Source organism: Lepidochelys olivacea (genome assembly GCF_965140295.1).
Source record: "Lepidochelys olivacea isolate rLepOli2 genome assembly, chromosome: 6".
Taxonomy (NCBI): Eukaryota; Metazoa; Chordata; order Testudines; family Cheloniidae; genus Lepidochelys; species Lepidochelys olivacea.
The window spans coordinates 85,153,999-85,180,303 of record NC_140416.1 but is presented as its reverse complement, the minus strand read 5'-3'; the positions used below and the strand labels follow the sequence as shown (position 1 = coordinate 85,180,303).

Below are 26,305 nucleotides of genomic sequence, written 5' to 3'. Positions count from 1 at the left end.
ATTTACAGAGTTTCAGCAAATCTTGTAAAGAACTTTGTAATCTATCAGGATGAAAGGTTTGATGAATATGGGAGTGCCTTGTAATTTATTAATGCTTGGTTATTGGGTTGGTGTTTTCAGTATGAAATACCTTGGTTTAAGTATTTCTCACTAAGGCCTTGTCTTCACCACAAAAATAAAATAAAAAAGATGTTATCTCCAGTTAGCTAATTTGAGTTAAGAATACACCTTTTATTGCAGTGCCCAGTATCCTGTCTTCTGACAGTGGCCAATGCCAGGTGTCCCAGACATAACAGGTAATCATCAAGTGATCCATTCCTTGTTGCTCATTCCCAGCTTCTGGCAAACAGAGGCTAGGGACACCATCCCTGCCCATCCTGGCTAATAGCCATTGATGGACCTATCCTCCATGAATTTAACTAGTTCTTTTTTTAACCCTGTTATAGTCTTGGCCTTCACAAGATCCTCTGGCAAAGAGTTCCACAGGTTGACTGTGGGTTGTGTGAATAAATACTTCCTTTTGTTTGTTTTAAACCTGCTGCCTATTAATTTAATTTGGTGACCCCTAGTTCCTGTATTATGAGAAGGAGTAAATAACGCTCCTTTATTTACTTTCTCCACACCAGTCATGATTTTATAGACCTCTATCATATCCCCCCTTTTCCAAATTGAAAAGTCCCAGTCTTATTAATCTCTCCTCATACGGAAGCTGTTCCATACACCTAATCATTTTTGTTGCTCTTTTCTGAACCTTTTCCAATATATTTTTTTGAGATGCGGTGACCACATCTGCAGGCAGTATTCAGGCGTACCATGGATTTGTATAGAGGCAATATGATATTTTCTATCTTATTATCTATCCCTTTCTTAATGATTCCCAACATTCTATTTGCTTTTTTGACTGCTGCTGCACAATGAGTGGACGGTTTCAGAGAACTATCCACAGTGACTCCAGGATCTCTTTCTTGAGTGGTAACGGCTAGAGAAGATGATACACTTGAGTTATTAAGGGACAATGGCAGAAGCCTTGGCTTTTATGAATCTGGCTCTATCTCCTGCTGAACCTACAGAACTGGTTTGATCAGAAGGATCAAAGCCCACCAACAGGCTGAAGAGGTCTAGCAGGGTTTAAAAAGGGAGCACTCTCAACGGTGCAGGGGGAACCAGACTGAAGCAAGACTCAGACATAGGAACTCCAGTGGGTGTCTGAAGAAACTAGGACTACCTAGGGTGCCATTATGGGATTGTAGGACTTTAGGTACGATAAAGATATGTGCAAACGCTTTGTTTTACAATTCCTTTTTCTCTAATGCTTTGGTCCTACTGCTAAATAAATGTACTCTTGTTTTAAGAAGGCTGTTGGTGCCTGTCATTGGTCGCGGGCTCCTGAAGGGAAGAATGGCAGGTGCCTGAATCCAGTTGGACCTACAGGGTAATGACTGTTCACACAGAGGGTACTATAGCCCAGGTCCTGGTCTAAGGCTGTTGCACTGCAGTACAGAGTACAAGGGTGTGAACTGCAGAGTGCACCGAAGTGTTATGCTCTAATTACCTCATTTGGACGTTGCTAGTGCAAACTAAAGGTACTTAGTTTCTACTAATGTAGTCCTGTCTGAAAGAGGACTAAGTTAACGCAAACTAGGTACCTTTAATTTGCACCAGCAGCATCTACATGGACCAGTTAGGGCACATGGCTTTGGAGCACTCTGCAATTCACACCCCTGTAGTCTGCATTGCAATGCAAGGCAGACAAGCCCCTATGAGAGAGAGAGAATTAAGAAAATTCCACTGTAAGGCAGCCTAAGGCAAGCTGAAGGAGTGTGCTCAGAGAGACCAGATAGGGGACAGAAGTGCAGCTAGCCCTGCAACTATGACAAAAGATTTTATAAATATAAGATCATGTCTTTACCAAATCAAGCAGGTTCTGATTTAATAGCTCTAAAACAGTTAAAACATGCTTATAACTCCTTGAAGTTACCATACCTCACCCTAAGGCACCCTAAAACAGAATAGAATAATGCAGAGCTCCACTGGGCTCCAATGTCTACAAACATTGCATCAATTCAAAACAGTAGCAGGATGTAAATTGTAATCTTTTTAATGTAATGATTTGTAGAACCAAATATAAAGAGTATGTAATATTGTTGCCCCTCAATATATTTATAAAGGATCAAAAGGATCTGTGATAAATCCCAGTGGATATAATATCCTGTATTCCTTTACTATCCCTTGCTAACTGCAAGAAGAACAGAAGTTCTAACTAGTTTATTTATAATTTTAGATTAATGCACTTCATGTAGTGGAGTCCACTAGGGTACTATATAGTAATGGTCTGCAAGGTAGGTATGCTTATGCAAGATTTGTTTAAGCCTAGAAGGAAATATTATAAATATTATAAAGTGGCTACAGCTCCCTAAGATGCTAGATCAAATAATTAAAATAAAATAACAATTGTGATATGTATTGGGGGGAAAAAGGTTAAAGAATAAAGTTAGTCCAAAAATTCAAAATGATTCTCCCAAAACAGACAGTTTTTTTGCAGAGTTGTGTGTATGTGAAAACTCATCCCATTTTCCCCGTCAGCTAGAAAGCTGGTAGAGAAATTCTGAATTTCAAAATTTTTCAATTGGAAGGAGACAAACTTGTCATAAAATATCTTTCCCATTTTTTGACCGTGCCAAAAATCTTAAATACACCTAGGACTAGATCCTGTCCTCCAAGGAGAAAAAGTTCAGAGTGAGTCAAAGACTTCTCACACCATACATTAGAGCAGTGGTTCTCAACCAAGGGTCTGGTGGGGCCATGAACAGATTTCAGGGGGTCTGCTAAGCAGAGCCAGTGTTAGACTCGCTAGGGCCCAGGGCAGAAAGCCGAAGCCCCATCATGCAGGGCTGAAGCCCGGGGCCCTGAATTCTGTCATCTGGGGTTGAAGTCAAAGCCTGAGCAACTTCACTTTGTGGGGGGCCCCTGAGGTGTGGAACCCTGGGCAATAGCCCTGCTTGCTACTCCCTAATTCTGGCTCTGGCTTTTATATGCAGAAAAAAGTTGTGGTGGCACAGGTGGGCCGTGGAGTTTTTATAACATGTTAGGGGGACCTCAGAAAGAAAAAGGTTGAGAACCCCTTCATTAGAGAAAACATTTGGCATTATTTTACACTAGTTTTTGAAAGCATGCTGTGAAGAAGGCTCATATTATTTCCTCAAAAAGAAGAGTTAGAGCATCATAAGTAGTTTAAGTTTGCAAAATTCCATTAAATCTGGTCTGGTTCAGGTAGCTTGTAGGCTAAGGTTGTCTGGGTTCAGGAAGCTTTCACATCAAGAAATTTAAAAGTTTTGCAAGCTGAATCCCTTATTTTTATTTTATTACTTTCTTTATGTAGTATATATGTGGAAATTCCCTAGGGGGAAAAAGTTCACTTTACCTTAGAGATGTGCCACCAAGTCCTCCATGATAACTTGAAAGAAATTCACCATAGGAGGAGAGCCAAGAACATTTAAGACCCTTGCACAGAATCCTAGCTTCTTGCAAATGAACTCTTTGTTATAGGGTAAGAATGCTCTCCCTTCTCTGGGAGCCCACTACCACTGCCCCAAAATCCAAGTTCATGTATATTTATAGTGACTTCTCAAGTGTCACTGCAGGATTGTGGGTAGTTAGCCTATGCAAATAAAACTCTTTGTGGCAGCGCCTTTCCCTTGTCACCAGTAGAGAAAGTAGAGTTCTTTCCCCTTTGGAGTTTCTTTGCCATTGGGCTTATACGACTACCTAATCTGCATGTAAAAATGCCATTTCTTGGCATAAACACATTTTTGAGATTGCAAAACTGGGGCAAAAGTAGATATCTTCAACATGTGTACCTTACTCCCTTGTTCCAGCTCCCAATATCCCAGGGAGGAGGGGGGAAAGTCTCTCCATAGCTGCTAATCCTCCTCCTGCACAGGAGGCAGGAGTGGGTGGAGCTTTAGTTCAGAAGGACATAAGGTGTGCCAGGTATAGACCTCGTGTAGGGTACACCCCATGGCACAGGGAAACAATTCATTTTCCAGGGTGCTCCTGAGACAGCATGACAACACGCTGCCCTGTATGTAGGGCTTGTGGCAAATCCTTAGTTTGGTCTACAATTTTTCAAATCCTTTTGCGATCCTTTCAGTCTGAAAGGAAAGTGCTTTATAAAATTACTAAAAGTGATCACTCTTGAGAGTTTGATTTCAGTCCCGATCCCCTTCTTGTTTTTGCACAGCAGAGATATGTAGAATGGCAGCCATTTCTATCTACCAACAGTTACTACACAATTGTATCTAATGCTAGTTCTTTTTTTACTAAATTCTGGGAAATACTGAAATATCTTGCATACCCTTGTGTGGTAATTAAGTGACTTTTTAATGACAACCACACAATTTCAAAGTATCTTATTTCTAATGATACAACAGAGGCTAGTATTACTGTAGATAGGCTTTGCATTTTTGGGGACATTTTTCTTCAAGTAAAACACCCATTTCTTAAAAAAATAATTTTGGGTCTGCTGTGTTGGGATTTGAGTTTTACTGGAATCAATTTAACCAAAGACAATTTAATTTTAAATCAGCTAATAAAGATACATAACTGTCCAGCTTTCATTTGAATCTGTTGAATTTTATTACTCGCATGTCAAGAATGTGGCTGAACTTGTCTTAGGGAAGTGGTAACAGTGGGTGAAAGCATTTACAGTACATAACTCAGAATTAGCAGAGATGGAGTTGGAATCATTTTTCCTCTTTATCGCTGTGCGCCATACTTCACTTACTTACTAAATGCAGTCCGATCAGTGCAATCTTGATGGATGAGGCAACTTGCTTGTAAATAAACTGATATATTTATATAGCTTATTAAAGAAGAAGGAAATGTATCATTACCAGAGCAGTGCATCCAGAGCAGATTTATCACTCTGTCAATACTCTACAATAAGCGTATCATTCTGGGAGCAGTAGGCTTTCAATTTTAATTTCTCTACAGTATGATGAAATGGCCATAAAATGATGTAACGATTGATCTTTATATTGACTTCCTTGGCTTCTTCAGATCTGTTGATTGAACCCAAACGGTTTTGTTATTTTAATGTCTTACATGGAGATGGGGAATTTTGGAGGTATTCAAAATCCAAACCAAGATCCAAATTTTGTAGTTCATGCCCCTAACTCTGGATCAGCAACACTTGTCAGGCCTGACATACTCACTGCACTTAACACACTGTTGTCATAATCTGTATTTAAAAGTCATTTAAGTTATCATATATACAAACTGGTAACCGCTGGTCCCAAAAACCATTGTGTGATGAATATATGGTAAACCCACAAAGAACTTTACAGATACATGCTGCAAATGTGTTCTTAAAATGCCTGTTCCAGACCAAGGAATGTGGTTCCTCCTGCTTGAATTTGTCTTTGATATAAATTAGGCAAGGTGTGACCAAAGACAAAGAGAAGCACATTTACATGTAAGGTAAACAGAGCCATCCTCTTAACTTATGTGCAATGTGTCTCCAGTGCATGGGACCAGGATTCATCACCGAATTTGGTCCGCTGGTTGGATCGTTAGCTTGGGCCAGGTACTAACGGGGAGCGAGAGCGTGTGGGGAAAAACAAATATTTAATCTGGCTGAGGGATGGAGACTGCACCCCCCAAGAAGCTTCCTGCCTTTTGAAGCAGAGTCAATGAACTTTGGGAAGACAGCATGGTGTCTACATGATAAATAATTGAATCAACTGATTGCATACAATATTACTGCATTATAAGAGTGTATTAAGTAAAGTCTTTCATGAAAGCCTGTGACATACTGTTGATTAATTGTGAAGTGTCTGAGGAATTTAAATACTCTCCTATATTATGCTTTAAAGTCTGTGACCAAACACAGGAAGAAACAGGTTTTCTCCCAGACAGGAAGGAAGGTAGCTACCTACCTGTTTTCAATGTAAATTAAGCATTATGGAATCAAAACAATGGAAGCTCTATTTATATACGAATCATCGGGGGATGGGAAGACAACAAGAAGGGAAGAACAGCAGGAAGCCTTCCTGCCTCTTGTAACAGGGTCAATGAAATGTGGGCGATATAAGCAGAAACAGAAAGCCGTTTTGGTATCCTTCACCTGAAGAGACAAAGGAACCGAGCTCTTTAAGATCTATGTAGGGTCCTGGCCGGAGAGTCTGGTCAGCCGTTCTGGAAAAGAAACTTATTGAGAAACACTTACTTGAACAAGAATCTAATTTGTTAAATTAAGTTTTAATAGGTTTGCCTGTAACCCTTCCTATCTTTATTCCTTATACTTGATATCACTTAATTCTATGTCCTTTTGTTAAATAAACTTGTTTTACTTTTACATAAACCAATTCAGTGCCTTGTTTGAAGGGAAGCCCAGTTAAGCTATTAGGCTGTGGTGTATTGTATTTTTAAAGGTGCAATGGACTTAACTTCTGTGAGTGTGAGCAAGGAGGTTGGACAGTGCAGGGAGATGTCTCTGGGGAACTTGGGAGTTGGGGTTCACTGAATGTTACCTGCAAGGCAAGGTTTGAACTAGCAGAGTCCTGAAGAGTTTTCTGGCAAGGCAGACACGCTGGTGTGTCACACAGCTGAGCACTAGCAAAACTCTCACTTGCTGAGGCAGAGAGGGGTAACACAGTAACTCACAATTCTGAGAACCTCAGCAGTTTGTCACAAGCCCATCTGCACAAAATTGTGGCTTTCCACTCTGTGTGGTGTAAGACTGTTGATCAAAACAATCAGATATGAATCTGGAGATGGCTCTAGCTATAAAACTTGGATCCACTTGCCAAGGCCTAGATCTTTTTAAGTGCCTAAAATATGTAGCTTGACTTACGAAAGTGCTGAGCAGTCAGAGTCTTCTGTTGATTCCATCTGCTATATTATAAGCAAGGGCTGACTGAATTTTACCTAGAATGTCAAGAAATTATATTGCTACATTTTATAAGAAAAACTACAAGGCAAACTTTAGCCTTGAAGTATGCACAGAATAAAATTCATATGTTTAATATAACTCTAACAGAAGAAAGTATTTGGATGTACTGTATAAACATAGGGATGCCACACTGAGAGGAGTTAGTTAGGTTCTCTGGCGCATTCTTCTAACACACTGATCTTGACTGAGGAATAAAAATACAAAAAAATACGATTTTGCTTATACACAGTTTAGGAGAGTACTCCGTGACAGAAGCTTGGCCTCTCTGAAATCTTGCACTGATCTCATGGAAGAGCCCAATAAAATCCAGTGAGAGCCTTGATCTTGGTGCAATCTCTCTAAAGTTTATTGCCATGATGGTTTTGTGATATGAATAGACTGATGTGCCACTAAACTAAATTTACTTGGTACCTAATATAAGGATAGAACAGCCATTAATAAAGAACCTCCCAGTAAGAAATTATTGACGTATAGAGGAAAAGGAGGAATGGAATTGAATGAGCACTAATTTGCATATGCAAGGCACTGAAACAAATGCTTTTTAAAGTATTATAATTTCTCATAAATTTGTAAACATATTACTTTTTTGCATGCCTGAGTAGGATTGGTTGTTACCCAAACTAATTGCAATATCTTATAAAAGGCTGCCATATGGAGTCCTTCCCATTAAAAGACCTGTTATTGGGGTCTCCGTTATTAGCTGAAATGATGTTGGCTTCTTTTGGCTAATGTGTTGAAAGAGGAGCTCCTGCAGTAAATAGCTAATCTGGGAACTTGAGTTGTTCTGAGAAGAGCAGGCCCCAAACCAGAGTATTTGTTTCCATTACTGAGAATGGCAGGCAGATGTGTGGGCAATATGTGTGGATGTTTTTGTGGTGATTGTGCCAGAGGGACCCTGGTTCTGGGAAAATACACTCGGGACCCTATAATACTGTTATGTTTGCTTAAATAATTGTTCTTCAGGGACCTAGAAACTATAATACTGTTATGTTTGCTTAAATAATTGTTCTTCAGGGACCTAGAAAACACTTTGGAATTTGCTATCTGAAGTAATTTATCTTGCTTGTGTAAGAAACTGTTAAGATCTGTTAACTCTAGTAGTTAATGTCTCCAGAGGGGTTTTAGAAATCCTTGCTCTCTGTAATGAGTGGATTGGTCACAGTTGTATAATTGCGCAGAACATTGACACAATTTGCAATGAAAGTCTCTGAACAAAAACACTATAGCACTGACCCTTTGTGACACTTTGTGCAGTTGTTAGGCTTACACAGTGCTGCTACCAACAGTGTTCAGGTAAGCCCATTAAGAGTAATATTTTATCACAAGAAGATTCTGATGCAGTGTGTATGCTGTAAAATCTATTTGCATATTTGTACTACAACACGGTGGTATTTGTTGTATAATATAAAAGCAATGCAAGGATACTTAGCCAGCTATTAATAAGAGTATGTTAGTATCAACTTTGATATTTTGGTTGCATTATGTACTTGTCATTCAGTTAGTGATTCATAGCAATGAATTAAGGTAATGCTTCTTATTAACGATGGGCCATCTGAAAGTTTGAGGTTCATAAAGGGTTTTTAATTCAGTCATAAAAGTTCATTTGGCAATTTATGAGTGGTATTAGTCTGGTAATAGGACTGTCACTTCAAAGCCCTCTGCAGAGGGTGAATATTAGGTTGGTTCCGGCTCATGAGATTTAAGGGAATCTGCTTCCATGCCCTATAAAAGTTATTAATGTCCAGATACTGCATCATAAATAGAATTTTGTTCTTTCTTGGCTGCACTTTTAAGTTTATTATTACTAGGGATAAAGACCAAACTCTACTCTTGCCACGTCTGTCTTTTGGCACAGCCTACTAGATAACCAATGATCAGTTTTTGCTTGTGACACGGATAGCTGCCAATATTTGAACAAAGAACTTCCACAAGAATGTCTCCCTTAGTCCAAGAGGAAGTGTGAATATATTAATTTGTTTTTCCATTTAAAGAGAAATGCTTTCTCATAACTTTAACAAGGAAAGAGGAAATACCAACTGGCAAACTAATTCATTAAACTGACAGTACAGCACAGTATTCCACCTCTAGGACTGAAAATGAAGGGTTGGGATGAGGATCTTGGAAGGTATTTTATAAACAAAATTCTCATGAAAAGATACCCTTTTGTTTGGTGCATTCTGGTCCATTATAGTGTGTGTGTGCGTAGAGGTGGAGGAAAGCTCTTGAGAAGCACATTGGAGTCTTGGGGATAAATCCTCTAATAGAATCCAGAGTCAAATACTCCAGTTAGAGATAGCTCAGTGGCAGGGAAATCCTCCAATCCTTCCTTACACATTTAGAACCTTAATCCAGTGATTCTCAACTAGGTGTATGCATACCCCTGGGGATACACAGAGGTGTTCCAGGAGGTACATCAACTCATCTAGATATTTGCCTAGTTGTACAACAGGCTACATAAAAAACAATAGAGAAGTCAGTACAAACTAAAATTTCATTCAGACAATGACTTGTTTATATCGCTCTATATACTGTACACTAAAATGTCAGTACAATATTTATTTCCCAGTTGATTTATTTTATAATTATATGGTAAAAATGAGAAAGTCAGCAGTTTTTCAGTAATAGTGTGCTGTGACACTTCTGTATGTTTATGTCTGATTTTATAAGCAAGTAGTTTTAAAGTGCAGTGAAACTTGGGGGTACACAAGACAAATCAAACTCCTGAAAGGGGTACAGTAGTCTGGAAAGGTTGAGAACCACTGCCTTAATTCATTAAAATAGTTCTTAGTTACACAATCACATGCTGGACTCTGTCATTGGCTACAATGGAGGAGTGCATCTCAGGAAGGGGTGTCACAAAGCGGGATTTAAGCCACAGTAACACGGGAGTGCTGGCCCTTTCAATCAGGTTACAGGCCAGCAGGACCCAGTTCCTAATCCAGCCCAGAGGAGGAGAATTCTGGGAATTTGTCACCTTTCTTGTTAAGGTAATCTAATGATACGACAACATTTCATGGACATGGCCAAAAGCTGCACTACTTATTGATGATTAAACTGTGTTTCTTTTAGCCAATAGTCTAGAATTATTTGTATCTTCCATTAAATCTATCTTCCAAAATACAAAAGTAAAGTAATGCAGATTAATTTCTCACAGGTAAATCTGTGACCCTTATTAAGCTGTAAATAACTGTAAATAACTAATGATCCAAGCTGCAATGTGGAATTAGTTTCTGCTGTGTGCTTAAATATAATCTGTATCATGTAGTAGGGACACAGTAGTTTTTAAAGAAAGCCATTCATCTCCTTTTAAGTATTAAAATACTAGAAAATACTCTGATAAACCAGGCTACCCAGTCTAAACCTGGCATACAATAAAACATCATGTAAGCAGAACTAAATGACCAACTATAAAATTATATTAAACATTCACTAAATTTAGGTGTGTTATGAACAATAGTCTGTGTGTGTGCAGGAAAGTGGTAGTAGTCTAAACTCCATCGACAACCAACCCTGCTCCTTTGTGAGGACAAAATGAGAGGCTATTCACAATATAGTGTACAGATCTTCATAATACAATTGTTCATTTCTTTCTTGAATGCTTTAATCAAGAGTGAAATAGTTAATGATATTTAAATGATCACAGTTAGGCTTGAGCTGAAATGAACAGTGGCAATTCACATCTTTCTGAACTGGTGTTCCTGACTCAGGTAGATCTCACGGTATTGACTTACTTTCTGAAAGTTATCTTTACAACTATAATGGCTGGAAATTTAAAACCAAAAGAAGAAAAGCTCAGGATACAGCCACAAACAGAAAATTCCAGCTTGTTAAGTCACCATGAGCTGGCTTAATGCAACCCTGTTTTGGTTACAAGACAGACAACCACAACCAAGTTGTTTCAAAGGGTATGTCTGCCTTACAAGTGCAGTATTTGTTGTAGTAAATCCACCCGCTTGAGAGGTGGTGACTAGGTCAATGGAAGAGGGGGTTCGGTTGATCTAATTACATTACACAGGGCATGAATTTTTTTCACAGGCCTGAGAGATATAGCTAGGTAGATCTAATTTTTAAGTGCAGACCAGGTCAAAATGTGACCAAACAATGTAATTGCATTTTCAGTGTTATCACTGTATAAAATATCTGATTATATGAATTGTTATATACATGGTCATGATTTTGCCTAAATAACAGTTTTCTGTGACATCTGTGGTTCCATCAAAATCATCATGTAATCAGATTCTCATTTTATATGATTGTTTAGCCTCATTTACGCTTGGTGTGAAATCAAAGAACAAGGCTGATACTCATGTTTTAAAACAATCTGGTACAGAAAAGATGTCAACGAAGTGGAACCATATGAGAACTGCTCACAACACAGGAAAACATGATATTTAAAGCAAGCTGGAATATTTCTGAAAGGGAATTTTCTCAAGAATTTTTCTTTCTTGATAGAAAGTATCAGATAATGGTGGCCACGAATTAAGAAGGGCAGATATTAATCTCTGCATTCACATAGTGGCACTACTCTGGGGGTTGGATGACTGCCTGCTGAAGTGGGCATTTCAAACACTGACAAAGAGAAAACTCCTTCTTCTAACCAAACACTTGTCTTATACCTCACTCATCACTAAAGTGGCTGTGTAAATGTATAATGGTGAGAAATAAATTGAGCAGAATACTCCTGATATTTAAGATGAAAAAACAAAAAAGAAAACAATTTTATTTTCAGGTCTTTTAAAATAGATTATAAAGGTACAAAGATAGTTTGTTCTTTGCTCATTTTAAAAGGCTTAGATTTACTACCAGTATAAATCCACTCAACATATTTATCCAAAATTCAGGGTAAATATGTCCCAACACAAAATCACTTATTAGCAAACATCTTAAATTAACATAAATTGAAGATCAATAACTTGCTTATTTTCTCCCATTTCACCTAGCTTTATGTAAATTAGCAAGAATTGCCTTTATTTGTACATTTTTAACCAAGTGGTATGATACATTCCCGTGTTCCTTATCTAGTAATACATATTTAGGTGGAAGTCCACAAACCATTATAATGTCAAGGCTTCTGTCAATAACTTATGTACAAGTTCAGTTCTGTTACTTGTCTGGAGCTTTGGAGTAGATATAAATGGAGGTCATGTCTGTCTAGGTAAGAGGTGTATATATCCCATTACCTTTTCAGAAATTGGAGGGGACTTGTCAGCATTCCCTTTCTAAAAAATAACCTTCATGGTCTTCCTGACAAAGGTATTGCTGCATTTGTGCTGGCTGCTCTTGTTGCTTGCACAGTCATGTCACTATCTGCATTTACCACTTTGTTCAGTTTTTTGGGGTTAATTTACCAATGTCGCAATTACATATTATGGGTGAAATCCTGGCCCAACTGAAGTCAATGGGAAAACCTTCTTTGACTTCATTGGGACCAAGATTTCACTCCATGTATTTAATCCACTTTTTAAAAATAATGCCTTTTGCTGTCTTAAGACTGGACAAATCACTAGAGAATACACCAGAGTGAACAATTCTGTACCGGCAGGGGACTTTACTAACTGTGCCCTGATATGTGCCAGAACTCTGACTCTAAGAGGATTTCAACAGGTGAAAAGGGTACCATGGGGATGCCCTTCTAGGTTAGCTAAGGAGACATCTGACTAGAAATCGGGGAGGGAATGAAATGATTGCAGCTGGGAAAAAGAAAGGTAGTTTCCATTTGCTCTTCTGTCCCCTTTACCTATCTTTTGCTTCCTTCTTTATTACCTACTTCTCTTTTCCCATCTCTTCTCTCGCTTCAGCTGGTTCTCCAGATTTCCCTGACTTCTTCTTAGTTTCATAATATTGTTACCTGTTGACCTGAGCCATTAACCAATATTCACGGTCTCGTGAGTAGTTTCTGTTAGGAGGAGAAATTGGTAATGGAGTTAGGTGCAATCCTATTGATGTATTCCTGTTTATATACAAAGAATGCATGTAAAGTCAGTTTCCTTGAATGCAGTAGGATCAAACAACAGGAGACAGTTTCTTTACTCACAGTTCCAAGCCTCTTTCCAATCAGCACTTTGCCCCAAACACTCTCATTTTGTTGCTTTTCTCTCCGGATGACATTACGAGTGCTTCTCTTGCTAGTTGCTTCTTCCATACACACACAGCTTCACCAATCAATACCAAGTCACCTGAATTTGCATTCAGTGCCAGCAATATCCCTCCACCTTCTCTGCTTCAATCCAGTCTTGCATGTGACCTGTGTTTTGCATGGTGGCTCCTATTGTTTCGACTATCATACTAAACAAACAAACAAAAAAGCTTTAACTGCTTCATCTAGTTAACCTGAATTTAGGATGGCTATTATGTCCCCATGCTTCCATGAGGTTTCACACAACCTCCAGCATAACAAAATTTTATTGCAGTGGAAAATGCATAATAGCAAAAATACATGAACTTCAAAGTATTACACTGAAATTAAGAATGGCCTGGTGAGATTTCACTGTTTATGTCCCACAGCAAGCCAAAATGTCCTGTGGCTTCACTAAATCTTAAATAAAACCTTGGATTATCAGCCTTTCTGAGATCCCATAGGCTGAGTGCAGCTCCATAAAAGCACTCACTAGATATTTTCTGCAGGAAGGGAAGATACAAATCCTGTGTTGATCAGGCAAAATGTTTCAGATTGAGAGTTTGTCAACACATTTACATTCTCTGCATTTTTTCCAGTTACATAAAGTTAATTTTATTTGTAGTTATAATGATTTAATATACATCTTAAAATAACTATTATCGTCAATCCCTAGGCAAAACTTATTCATAAAGTATCAGCATGTGGGCTATTAGTTGTATGGTTCTGACTGGTAAAGGAAGGCACACCACACTGCTTAGACTTTTCTTTGTACATGGGTTACTATAAGAATAAAAAGTAATTGTATCCACCATGATCTCAGTTCATAATCATGTATATTTCAAGAATTTTTAAACCTGGAAATGTTTTATATCTAAATCTAGGCACCATAAAAGACTTATAATAATTAAGGCTAAGATTTTATCATGGATATATTTAGTAAAAGTCACGGACTGGTCATGGGCAAAAAAGAAAAATTCACGGACTCTGTGACCTGTCCGTGACTTTTACTAAAAATATCCACGACAAAATGAGGATCTGAATCAGGCAGCTGTGCAGAGGCTAGGAGCCACCTGCAGGAGCTGGGGGCTGCAGGGTACTCCTGCCGCCTGCAGCTCTGGAGGTCACCCTGCTGCCCACAGCTCGTGGGGTCTCCTGTGGCTGCCTGCGGTGGCTGGGAGCTTGGGGGTTTGCCCACTTCCCACGGTGGCCAGCAGTTCAGGGGTTCCCCCACCACTGGTAGCTCTGGGGGTCCCTGCTATCCCAGGAGCTCGGGAGTTCCCCTGCTGCTCGTGGTGGCCAGGAGCTCAGGAGGTTCCCCCGTCACCTCCGGCCACTGGGAGCCAGGGGTTTTCCCCCACTTCTGCTGGCAGCTGGGAGCTCAATGGGTTTCCCCGGCCACCAGGAGCTCAGGGTGGTTCCCTCGCCACCACTGGTGTCTGGGAGCTTGGGGTTACCCTGCTGCCCATGGCAGCGTGGAGATCCGGGGGCCACCAGAGGCAGCGGGGGACCCTGAAGCTCCTGACCATTGCAGGCTGAAGTCACGGAGGTAGCTGGAAGTCACTGATTCCGTGACTAAATTGTAGCATTAATAATAATATAACATAAGGAAATATATGAATTGACTTCCTATGTACATTATACATAAAAAGAAATTGTGATGATAGGGTAGTAAATTGTTTTAAAATACTTATGTATATAAACTTGTCTGCTGCCATTTTCAGTCTGTCCTGGTGCAGTTGCTGTGCTGAGCCAGAGGTAGAGAGGTTGACTAGTATTTAGGATTGTTGTGGAGGGGAAAACAGAGGGGGCCAAGCAACTTGGAGGTAGGAAATTAGAGAGCAAATGGAGGGGTGGCATGGTGCTGGGCTTCTTGATCTCAGAATGGAGAGACTATAATGGAGGCTAGAGGAAGGGGTTTCATGAGGGTGGAATAGAGGAGGTACTAAGGAATGGAGACATTGAAGGCAGCAAGGACAAGAGGCATGGAGTGGGTAGGGGGCCGCAGGAGGCATATAATAGGCTACCACATACCAGGGACCATGGAGAAGGAGACCATGGAGTTATGTATATGAACAGTTAAGGGAACGAAATGGTTTCTTTTACCCTACCATCCATTCATCACTCACTAATCACACCATTTCACTCTCACCAGCCATGCACTCTTATCTTAGCTCTCTAAAATTTCCAGAAATATATGTAAAGGTCAGAAAAAATTACCAGATTATAATATGCCATTTCCTATTCAAGGGATCAGTTTCCTGTATACCATAACAATGAGACATACCACATTACTCATTACAAGAAACCCTCACTCGTATCAGTTGCTACTCAGTGTAGTTACAAATACAAAGACAGATCTTTCTTCCACCCAGCCTGGTTGCTTTATTCTCCCCTCAATATGCCTGGTATCCCAGAGGATGGGGCGGGACAGCCATGGCTCTGTCACTTGCATATATTAGTCAACAGAGCTCACCATCCAAGGAGGCCGCCTTGTGCTACTCCCCGCTGCTCCCATTGCAGAGCTGGGTATAAAATGGAACAATAAAGCCCTTATAAGGATTTTTTCCCCCTTCTGATTTATTAAGTTCCAGATCCACAGTATTGTTTCACATTTCTATCTTCTAACAAAGGAAACAATAGCTGGAGGCATGTAATGAGGATATATGTACCATAATCCATCTGTAAATACAGTTTGTGTACAATATAATCCATCTGGATTTAGAAGCAAAAAGTGGATTACTTATGTGTTCATTTATGGATTAATGTATGCACAAAACATGTTCTCTTTCTATGACACTGACAATACAAGTCCAGGGCCCATTCCTGCAAACATTTACTTGATTAGGCCCTTTCTCATCCAAGCAGTTCTGTTGATTTGAATTGAACTACTCATATAAGAAAGAAAAGGAGTACTTGTGGCACCTTAGAGACTAACCAATTTATTTGAGCATGAGCTTTCGTGAGCTACAGCTCACTTCATCGGATGCATACCGTGGAAACTGGTTAGTCTCTAAGGTGCCACAAGTACTCCTTTTCTTTTTGCAAAGACAGACTAACACGGCTGTTACTCTGAAACCTGTCATATAAGAAAGGACTACTCGTGGGCCATAGCATGAAGCACTTGCTCACATTGGATGGTATCTTATTGTGTGAAGAGCCCTGTTGAATGGGGCTATTTATGAAGTAAGGTACTGCTCAGTGAGAGGAAGGAGCTCGTTATCTGGCATTGTATAAGTAAAGATTTGCAGGACTGGGCTCTTACATTATATAGCATCTTATAAAGTTCATCCCAGCATGCTTTACAGAGCAAAATAAAAATAAAAAGTAATGCTTTCAAATACACTTGGTGTTTCCTTACTTTGAGTTACTGATGTTAAATATCAATGGAAACAAACCTGGTTTTGTATTTTATTTTTTTTAACTATTCAAGGTTTGACTCCATTTGTGACAATGTCAACAAGATTTCAGCATCTAAAACTTTGTGTGGAAGGACTATGCATCTCATCTATTCTTAAAGGGTTATTTATGCAGTATTGTAGCCGTGTTGGTCCCAGACATTAGTTAGACAAAGTAAGTGATATAATAACTTTGATTGGACCAACTTCTGTTGGTGAGACAGACAAGCTTTTGAGCTTACTCAGAACTCTTCTTCAGGTGTGAAAAAGAGCTCTATGTAAGGTCAAAAGCTTGTCTCTCTCACCAATAGAGGTTGGTCCTTTACCTCACCCACCTTGTCTCTCTTAGAGTTATGTATTATTCTTAGAGTAGTTGCTATTTAAAAAATCTTCAGTTACCTTTGTAGCTAGATGAGTTACTGTTGCATTCCCTATAATGTTATTGGGTGCAACTATTGTATCAACACTGTATATATCAAACAGTACAAAACCAATAACCAAAAATCTGGGTGTGCATTGCAAAAGTTAATTAACCTGTCACAGGTTGGAGGAAAAAAGGCACATCCTTAGAGCTTATAAACACAAGGTGTCCCTGTCTGGCTATTTATTTAGGCTTACCCAAAAAGAAAGCCAGACATGCTCACAGGTGAATTTGGACACTCTCCAGAGGTGTATGCTCCAAAATTATTATTAACAAAGGCTGGCAACATTTAAAAAATAGAGAAAATGGGCTTACTTGCTCTGCCCCTTTAAGGAGAGACCATCAGCACAACCTCTCTCCAACTATGGAAAATACAGGGCTTATATGTTTCCCAGCATGCCTGCTCCAGTCTAGGACTATAATAAACCAGCTGTAGGTGACTGTATTTCTTAGCCATCCTGCTCTCTGAAACTGATGATGCTGTGCAGCCTCATTCCACTTGGTGTCCATGGAGAGGCACTGGAATTGAGCAGCATATTGGGCAGCTGATTGATGCCCTTGCTGTAGCATTTGCAGTGCAGCTGTAGTAGTTTGGCTGCAGTGGGGGTCACCAAAGATAACTGACATAGCCTGAATGAACTGCTCTAGGGTTAGGGTTAGGGAACCCTAATTTACCTCGATTTCAGTAAGGCGTTTGATACGGTTCCACATGGGGAATTATTAGCTAAATTGGAAAAGATGGGGATCAATATGAAAATTGAAAGGTGGATAAGGAACTGGTTAAAGTGGAGACTACAGTGGGTCACACTGAAAGGTAAACTGTCAGGCTGGAAGGAGGTTACTAGTGGAGTTCCTCAGGGATCGGTTTTGGGACTAATCTTATTTAATCTTTTTATTACTGACCTTGGCACAAAAAGCGGGAATGTGCTAATAAAGTTTGCGGATGACACAAAGCTGGGAGGTATTGCCAATTCAGAGAAGGTCCGGGATATCATACAGGAAGATCTGGATGACCTTGTAAACTGGAGTAATAGTAATAGGATGAAATTTAATAGTGAAAAGTGCATGGTCATGCATTTAGGGATTAATAAGAAGAATTTTTGTTATAAACTGGGGATGCATCACTTGGAAGTAACAAAGGAGGAGAAGGACCTCGGAGAATTGGTTGATCACAGGATGACTATGAGCCGCCAATGTGATATGGCCGTGAAAAAAGCTAATGCGGTCTTGGGATGCATCAGGTGAGGTATTTCCAGGAGAGATAAGGAGATGTTAGTACCATCATACAAGGCACTGGTGAGACCTCATCTGGAATATTGTATGCAGTTCTGGTCTCCCATTTTAAGAAGGATGAATTCAAACTGGAACAGGTACAGAGAAGGGCTACTAGGATGATCCAAGGAATGGAAAACTTGTCTTATGAAAGGAGACTCAAAGAGCTTGGCTTGTTTAGCCTAACCAAAAGAAGGCTGAGAGGAGATATGATTGCTATCTATAAATATATCAGAGGGATAAATACCATGGAGGGAGAAGAATTATTTAAGCTCAGTACCAATGTGGACACAAGAACAAATGATATAAACCGGCCATCAGGAAGTTTAGACTTGAAATTAGATGAAGGTTTCTAACCATCAGAGGAGTGAAGTTCTGGAACAGCCTTCCAAGGGAAGCAGTGGGGGCAAAAGACATATCTGGCTTCAAGACTAAGCTTGATAAGTTTATGGAGGGGATGATATGATGGGATAGCCTAATTTTGGCAATTAATTGATCTTCGACTATTAGCTGTAGATATGCCCAGTGGCCTGTGATGGGATGTTAGATGGGGTGGGATCTGAGTTACTACAGAGAATTCTTTCCTGGGTCTCTGGCTGGTGAGTCTTGCCCACGTGATCAGAGTTTAGCTGATCGCCATATTTGGGGTCGGAAAGGAATTTTCCTCCAGAGCAGATTGGCAGAGGCCCTGGGGTTTTTCGCCTTCCTCTGCAGCATGAGGCACGGGTAACTTGCTGGAGGATTCTCTGCACCTTGAAGTCTTTTAACCACGATTTGAGGACTTCAGTAGCTCAGACATAGGTTAGGGGTTTGTTACGGGAGTGGGTGGGTGAGATTCTGTGGCCTGCAGGAGGTCAGACTAGATGATCATAAAGGTCCCTTCTGACCATAAAGTCTATGATTCTGTACTCCAGCTGGCCCAGAAGGGGGCTGGACTGTTCCAAGAGTGGAGAGCCCAGGCCAAGGCCTCCCTGGTGAGCAAACTAATGATAAGCCTTATGTGGGCCTGGTTTGTTGGGGAACGATTGGGGGATGTAGCAAGAAGAGAAGCTGGCAGTGGTTCTGAAAGCCTCAGCACTGACCATGATCACCACTAAACTTATCTGGCAGTGAGACTTTCGTCTCCCAGGAGACAAGACTCAGGGTTGCCAGCAAAGCTGCCTGGGCATGTAGGACTTCATTCTGCATCTACAGCATGGACACCTGCATCTGCAAGTTCTGTATGTCCCACACCAGCTGCACCAGGGAAAAATTGGCCTGAGTGGGGTCCATGCTGGCAAGGTGGGCCCCTAGCTTTTGTATTGGGGTGCTCAAACGGTAGCCGACTGGGCCATGGGCAATCATGCCTAGGTGTGGAAGTGAGAGTTCAGCCAGTTAGAGTTGGGGGCAGAGTGGCCAGAGTCTAGGAAACAAGCTCTCCAGAGGGATAGAAGCCAAATGCCAGAACTGAAGGGTCAACCAGACTCATAAGCCAGAGGCAGAGCTGGGGATTGAAGCCAGAGGTATGAGGCTGGAGGGGGAGCTGGGAATGGAAGCAGGCTGGAGCAGGGCTGGAATATGGGCGAGTGCAGCTGCAGGCTTGGTACATGTTGAGCAGCTGCTGATCTGCTCTGGGGCCAGGCTTATCAGCAGGACTGATTAAACTAGGAGCCAGTCAGGGGCTGTGGCCACTCTAAGTTCCAAGGCAGTGCAGCTGGGCTTACTGGTACCCTTGCAGAAAGGTCAGTCAGGGAGTAGGCCAGCAGCTGATCCTATCTTGTCTGGTCCCTGACACAGGGATCACGAAGACTGGAAGCCACTCTCTTTAAATCTCCCTGTATGTTTTTGAAATGTCTTTCCCCGACTGCCCGCCTTGGCAAGCAGACCTACCAGCTCACCCTTGTTGTGTGCAACTTTCCAGCCTACAGTGCCGGCTCCACGCACTAGACATGCTCTCGTCTGGAGCAGACAGGAAGTGTGGGATCTCTTGGGCCTGTGGGGAGAAGAGGTTGAGCTAGCACAGCTAAGGAGCAGCAGTAGAAATGTGGACATCTGTGACCAGAGTGCGCAGGGGATGCAGGCAAAGGAGTTCAAAAGGGATCAGCAGCAGTGCCATGTACATCGAAGTAATGACACCAGGCATACCATAAGGCCAGGAAGGCCAACAATTAGATGTGGTGCTGAGCTGTAGACCTGCTGCTTTTACAATGAGCTGCATTACAGTTCACTTGGCAGAGACCCCACCAGCACCCCACAGATCACCAGGGAACTGTTGAAGAAGCCCAGGACAGAGATCCATGATGTGAACAGCGAGGAGGAGGAGGAGGAGGGGGTAGATGCAGCAGACAGCTTCAGCTATGCAGTGAGCCAAGACCTATTTGAGACTCTACAGTCTAGCTGTGCCATGTGAGCACGGATGAACCTGACGAAGGGGAAGGAACACTGGGTAAGTGTGTGTATGCATTTTTTCCTTCCAATGTTTAAATTTAAAAATGACTCCCATCCCATCCCCAAATTAACAAGACACAGGTATTGACTTTTCATTGTTTTACTTGTATGAGAAGAAATACAGGTATGAACAGAATTAGAGTTGGCATCTGCTTTTCATTCCCCTGTCGGGTTAGGCAGGTGGTGGGGTATGCGGAGCACTTTGTTTATGTACATAGGGATGTCCCTTTTATCCTCCTGAGAGTATCAATGAAAGTTTCATGGAGATACTTTTCAGTCCTCTCCCAAAGGTTTCTAGGGATGACTGCCTTATTTCTTCCTCTGCAGTGGGACACTTCCCACGCCACTCTGTGATGAGTTTGGCTGGTACCATTGCAATAAACTGGCTAGCAGCATATGGGCCTGCGCGACTTCGGGACTCCAGTAGCAGCTGCGTTCTCTGTGCCTGTTACCCTCAGGAGTGATATATTAGCTAAAACTACCACCACCTGCGGGTAATAACGCCAATATTCACTGCTTTGCCCTATTCTCATACCTCTGGAATAGGGACCAACATTTTACTGTTTTATGCAACAAAAAATCCTTGCTGCCCCCACATCCCAGGCAGGCCATATTCAACATGGCATGGGCTGGAGATTGGTGCTGTGTCGAGATGCTCCAAAGTTGAAGCATCAATAAGCAAGGCTTATTAAAAGTGTTTGTCAGAATTGCTGGGCAGCCAGCTGATGCTGGAGCAGGGGCTGGTTTTTATGGAAACAAACACAGGATAGAACAAGGGCTAGCTGGATGGGGACAGAAGCAAGGGGTATCTGTCAGAGCATCCTGGCAATGCGAATGATCTCAGCCTGGACTGAGCAGACTGGAGAGACTGCTCTCCTTAGGAGCCTATTTATCTGCTTTGGGATAACCTTCATTGTCAGCTGGGTGGGTCCTGGCCTGTGGATTGACTGAACACTGGTTGAATGGTGTGGAGCCTATCCCAAGACTTGCAGGTAATTGCCTTTGATGACTCTTCACATTCTCTGGCTCAGGGACAACTCATCAGGCTTAAGCAGGTTCTGAGGTAACTCAGGGATGACTCATCACATCATGCCAATAAGGGAAGGGAGTTTTGAAACTTATCTTTTCCTTTTCATTGTGACTGTAAATCCAGTGGTACATCTTTCTGTTTTTATCAGCAGCTGCTTTGCATGGCGGCCTTGTAAGTGTAACCCTTCTGCCCGTCAGAGTTGGCAGCAACAAGGGCCGGGTTCAATATCTAGGGGATCCATTCCAATAACACAATGCAAACCGGCTCGAGCCCCCACCCAGTGACCTGGGACAAATATATACCACCCCCGCTGGGCGCCTCCAAGAGGCAATACTTCCCCTCTCGCAAGCACATAGTCTGAGTGTAGCAAAAGCCTTTTAATAATAGAGAGAAACAATGTGGCATTATGTTGGGGAAACACCACCAACAGGATTCATAACACAACCCATGAGCAAAAAAAAACCCACCCCAAGCAAATTGGCGCATGCCCCTTTCCCTTTGGTTCTTGAGTCCAGCAACCCCAAATCACCCAAAGTCCCAAAAGTCCAATGCCCCAAAAGTCTCTGTCCCTGGTCAGGGCAGCCCCAGAGTTCGAAAGTTTATCTGCAGAGCTTTACCTCCCAACCTGGGTGGAAATGGGACGGGGGTAAGAGGCACCTTACATGATCTGAAGCTGACCGCCCCATAGCTCCATAGTGGCACTCTGCTCCGCCAGCCGCCCCACGAACTCCTTCGCTCAGCTGCGCTCCGCTCCGCTCCGCCAGCCGCCCCACAAACTCCTTCGCTCAACTGCGCTCCGCTCCGCTCCGCCAGCCGCCCCACAAACTCCTTCGCTCAGCTGCGCTCCGCTCCGCTCCGCCAGCCGCCCCACGAACTCCTTCGCTCAGCTGCGCTCCTCTCCGCTCCGCCAGCCACCCCACGAACTCCTTCACTCAGCTGCGCTCCTCTCCGCTCCGCCAGCCACCCCACGAACTCCTTCGCTCAGCTGCGCTCCTCTCCGCTCCGCCAGCCGCCCCACGAACTCCTTCGCTCAGCTGCGCTCCGCTGCGCTCCGCCAGCCGCCCCACGAACTCCTTTGCTCAGCTCCACGGCCCACAAGCAGCTCCTGCCATCCACAAACTGCTCCGCGTCGAACTGCTTCACCAGCCGGTCCGCAAGGCACTCCAGCCGTCCCGCAAACTGCTCCACAATATATCTTCAGGCTCCCCCACTACTTAACACAACACTCAGTGATTTCAGCTCTTAGGTGAAGTCAGCTTGTAGTAGGGGAGCCCCAGTGCTGGTGCACTGTCAGCCCAAAGTGAGCTCAGCAGCCTATAACTAGACTTCTAATGAAATCAAAATTAGCTCTGATATTCCACAGTGGAGAGAGGAGGAAGTGCAATTAGCATGTAAGGCCCTCACCAAGGGGCCCATGCCACCAAGTATTAATGCTTGTCCCCAGCCTCTCTCCATTCACACAGTTTTGGAACCCATGACCCTTGCCTAGCGAGTGCTACTTAGTTGATGGTGAATCCCTCCATCATAACAAAAGGCCACGTACAGTTCCAAGCACAGTTCCCATAATCAGGGTAATAACAATTTATTCTTCCTGCCCCAATAACAGAGACACTGGGGATCCCACAGCAGCCAAAGTGACCATTTGGGCAGCTATGGTCTCATTCTAGGCGTGGAGGGTGTGCCTATGCAAATGAGATTGGCCCCTGAAGTTCTTTTCCACAACTTGCCACACCTCACCACCAGATGTCAGGGTGGAGCTCATCCTGACACTGCTTACATCAGTTGTCCCCTGCACACCTGCAGAACGCCTGACCCTGATGATGAGGAGAACAAAGAGAACTAGGGAGGGCGTGCTCTGTGAGCTCCTGCAAGCCGGTGTTGCTTCAGACCATGGAGTCCCAGAAGTCCCAGCAGGACAAGGAGAGGGAAATGCACCAGAACATTATGGGTCTTCTCAGGCAGCAAACCCAAATGGTGCAGACCTTGGTTGAGCTGCAGGTCCAAAAATCCTGAACTTCCCACCTTTGCAGTCATTCAAGAACTCCATGGTTGCTGCTCCCTACACCTGCCAACATAACACATTGTATCATGGGCCAAATCCTTACCCCTTCCACTCCATGCTAGGGGAGAGCAAGGAAAACCACAGCTTCACATACACGCCAGCTGTGGCTCTCACAGGTCAGTATGTGTAGCCACAATGGATTACATTTGTGCACTGACATGGACAGAAACGTTTGCTGCCTTTCCAATTTTAAAGTTCCATTCCATTAATTTATGTTAAATATTTGTAGTGCATTGTTTTTCTGTACTCTTTCCCCTACTCAATACATTTCTATTTTTGGAGAATAAAATAGTCTTTATTGGTTTACAAAACATATTGGAGAATGCCTACGGTACTCCAAGCAAAGAGTACTTGTAAATGTACAGCAAGCCCCATATAATTCATAGCTTCAGGAAAACACCCAGTTGTATTTATAAATATACAGCAAGCACAACATAGTTCTCAGCAGTACTCAAAGCTCCCGGCCCAGAGAACATTCCAGCACAGAACACTACTGTGGAGGACCGTTAAAGCACTCTTTCAAAGCCTCCCTCAATTGCATAGCTCCACACTGCGATCTTGTAATAGCCCTTGTGCCTGGCTGTTCAAAGTCAGCACACAACCCTTGCAGTAGCTTTTCCCCCTTTGCCTCACATATATGATGCAGGAGACAACGGGCAGCTTTAACCATTGGGATATTTTTCTCACTGAGATCCAATCTAGTGAGTAAACACTGCCAGGGTGCTTTCATTCTACCAAAAACATCAACTGTCATTCTGTACTTGCTGAGCTGGCAGTTGAACTTGCTGTGTGTGGCTGGTGTATGGCTTCATGATATAGGGAACCAAGGGGTAGGCTAGGTTCCCCAGGATCCTATAGGATCACTGTTGGCATTTCAATATTGGCAATGGTAATCTGCTGCTTAGGAAAGAATGTCCCTGCATGCAGCTTCCTGAACAATCCTGTGCCCTTAAAGATGCGAGAATCGTGCACCTTCCCTGACCAGTCCATGCTGATATCGGTAAAGTGTCCCCGGTGATCCACCAAAACTTGCATGACCATAGAAGAGTAGCCCTTTCTGTTGATGTACTCTGTGGCAAGGTAAGCTGGTGCCAAAACAGTGATATGTGTGCTGTCTATTGCTCAATGCAGTTGGGGAACCCCATTGCTGCCACTATGTCCTGCACACTGATGAGAGCCACAGTCTTGCATAGCAAGTTTTGATTAATGGGCCTACACTCTTGCATGACAATGGCCCCCTCTGTGGAGGAAGATTTCCCAGTGAATGGTAGCAGTCTGGCATTGCAAGTGTCCAGAATGTGATCACCGCTCGCTTGCTTCTCCACTGTCAGTGCAGCTCTCATTCTGGTGTCCCTGCACAAAGATCCAGGAATGTGCACTTCTGCATCCAAAAGTTCTGCAGCCACTTCTTATCATCCCCAAACCTGTATTACGATGCAATCCAATCAGCCAGTGCTCATTTCTTGGGCCCAGAGTGGTGCTTCACCATCTGCAGCTGCTCCATGAACACCACTAACAACCTTGAATTGTTTTTTTCAGTGTCCCTCAGCAAACTATCTTTGAAGAAATCACCATGTTCTCTATTGTTGCAGTACTTCTAGCAGGAATGGAAATACGGGAGGATTGCATGTCCTGTATTTGTAACATGCATGAGCAAAGTGCTTAGATCAGTGGATGGCAACTGCTGAAAATTGCATGTTGGAAATATGACTTCCAGCCATCCCTGGGCACGTCATTTTGATCCCACAACACATTGAGAAAAATTCCCCAAAGGTACTGGGCCGGTTGGCAGCACGTGGCATAGTGGGATACCTATCCATGGTGCACTGCACTTAGCATTGACACAAGTGCTTCTGGTGAGTATGTGCAGCACCAACACAAGCAGCCAAAGTATGCATGTGCCCAAGCAATATACAGACTTCAGTGGCTATATGCTGATGTGATTTGTGTCGACCAAAGTTTGTAGTGTAGACGTGGCTTAAAATTCAGGAAATTATACTTGGCACTTAACACTCTTTCTAGGTGAGCTGCTTGGATCCCAACCCCCTTAATTAAAATTTTTGTTGCTTAATGACACCTTCTCCACTTTTGTTTGGCTGGCTATGGGGCAGCCCTTTCCCTGACTCCCACCCCCTGTAAACCATCCCATCCTGGCACAGAAAAACTTTTTCTGGAGAGAAAAAGATGCCACACAAATAACTGGTGTAGACAGTAGAGAGATAAAGTGGGTGAGGTAATATCTTCTATTGGACCAACTTCTGTTGGTGAGAGAGACTAGCTTTTGAGCTACACAGAGCTCTTACACTTGTCCCAACTATCTCACAAAACTCAGAGTTTAAAAGCTAAATAACTGGATTATTGGTGTGAGAGAGGTATTTCCCTAGACTTGGAGTGCCTTATCTTCTGGTTGACTTATTAAATTATTTTTTTGTCCCTTAGACAGCAAAATAGTACCTTACAAAAGACACCGCAGACTTATTTCTATTATATATCTATAAGATATACCTTCAAGGTGCTGCCACAGAATAGAAATATGTATTTTGTTTTTTTCACTGTATAGTGTGTGTTTACCAATTCTCTCCCGTCCCAGCATATGTGAAAATTTGAAATCTTAATTGCGTAACAAGT

At 42.4% G+C, this 26,305-nt stretch overlaps 1 long non-coding RNA gene across 1 annotated transcript in view; it reads right to left on the bottom strand.

The window, feature by feature from the left end:
• Window positions 1–12,102: 12,102 nt before the first annotated feature.
• Window positions 12,103–26,305, bottom strand: part of LOC311522577 — a 31,553-nt gene continuing 17,350 nt past the window's right edge. Inside the window, exons 2-3 of the long non-coding RNA XR_014712170.1 lie at window positions 12,987–13,237; window positions 12,103–12,848 (exon numbers count right to left, since the gene is read on the bottom strand). This is a non-coding gene — a long non-coding RNA (uncharacterized lncRNA). The remainder of the gene's footprint in view (window positions 12,849–12,986; window positions 13,238–26,305) is intronic.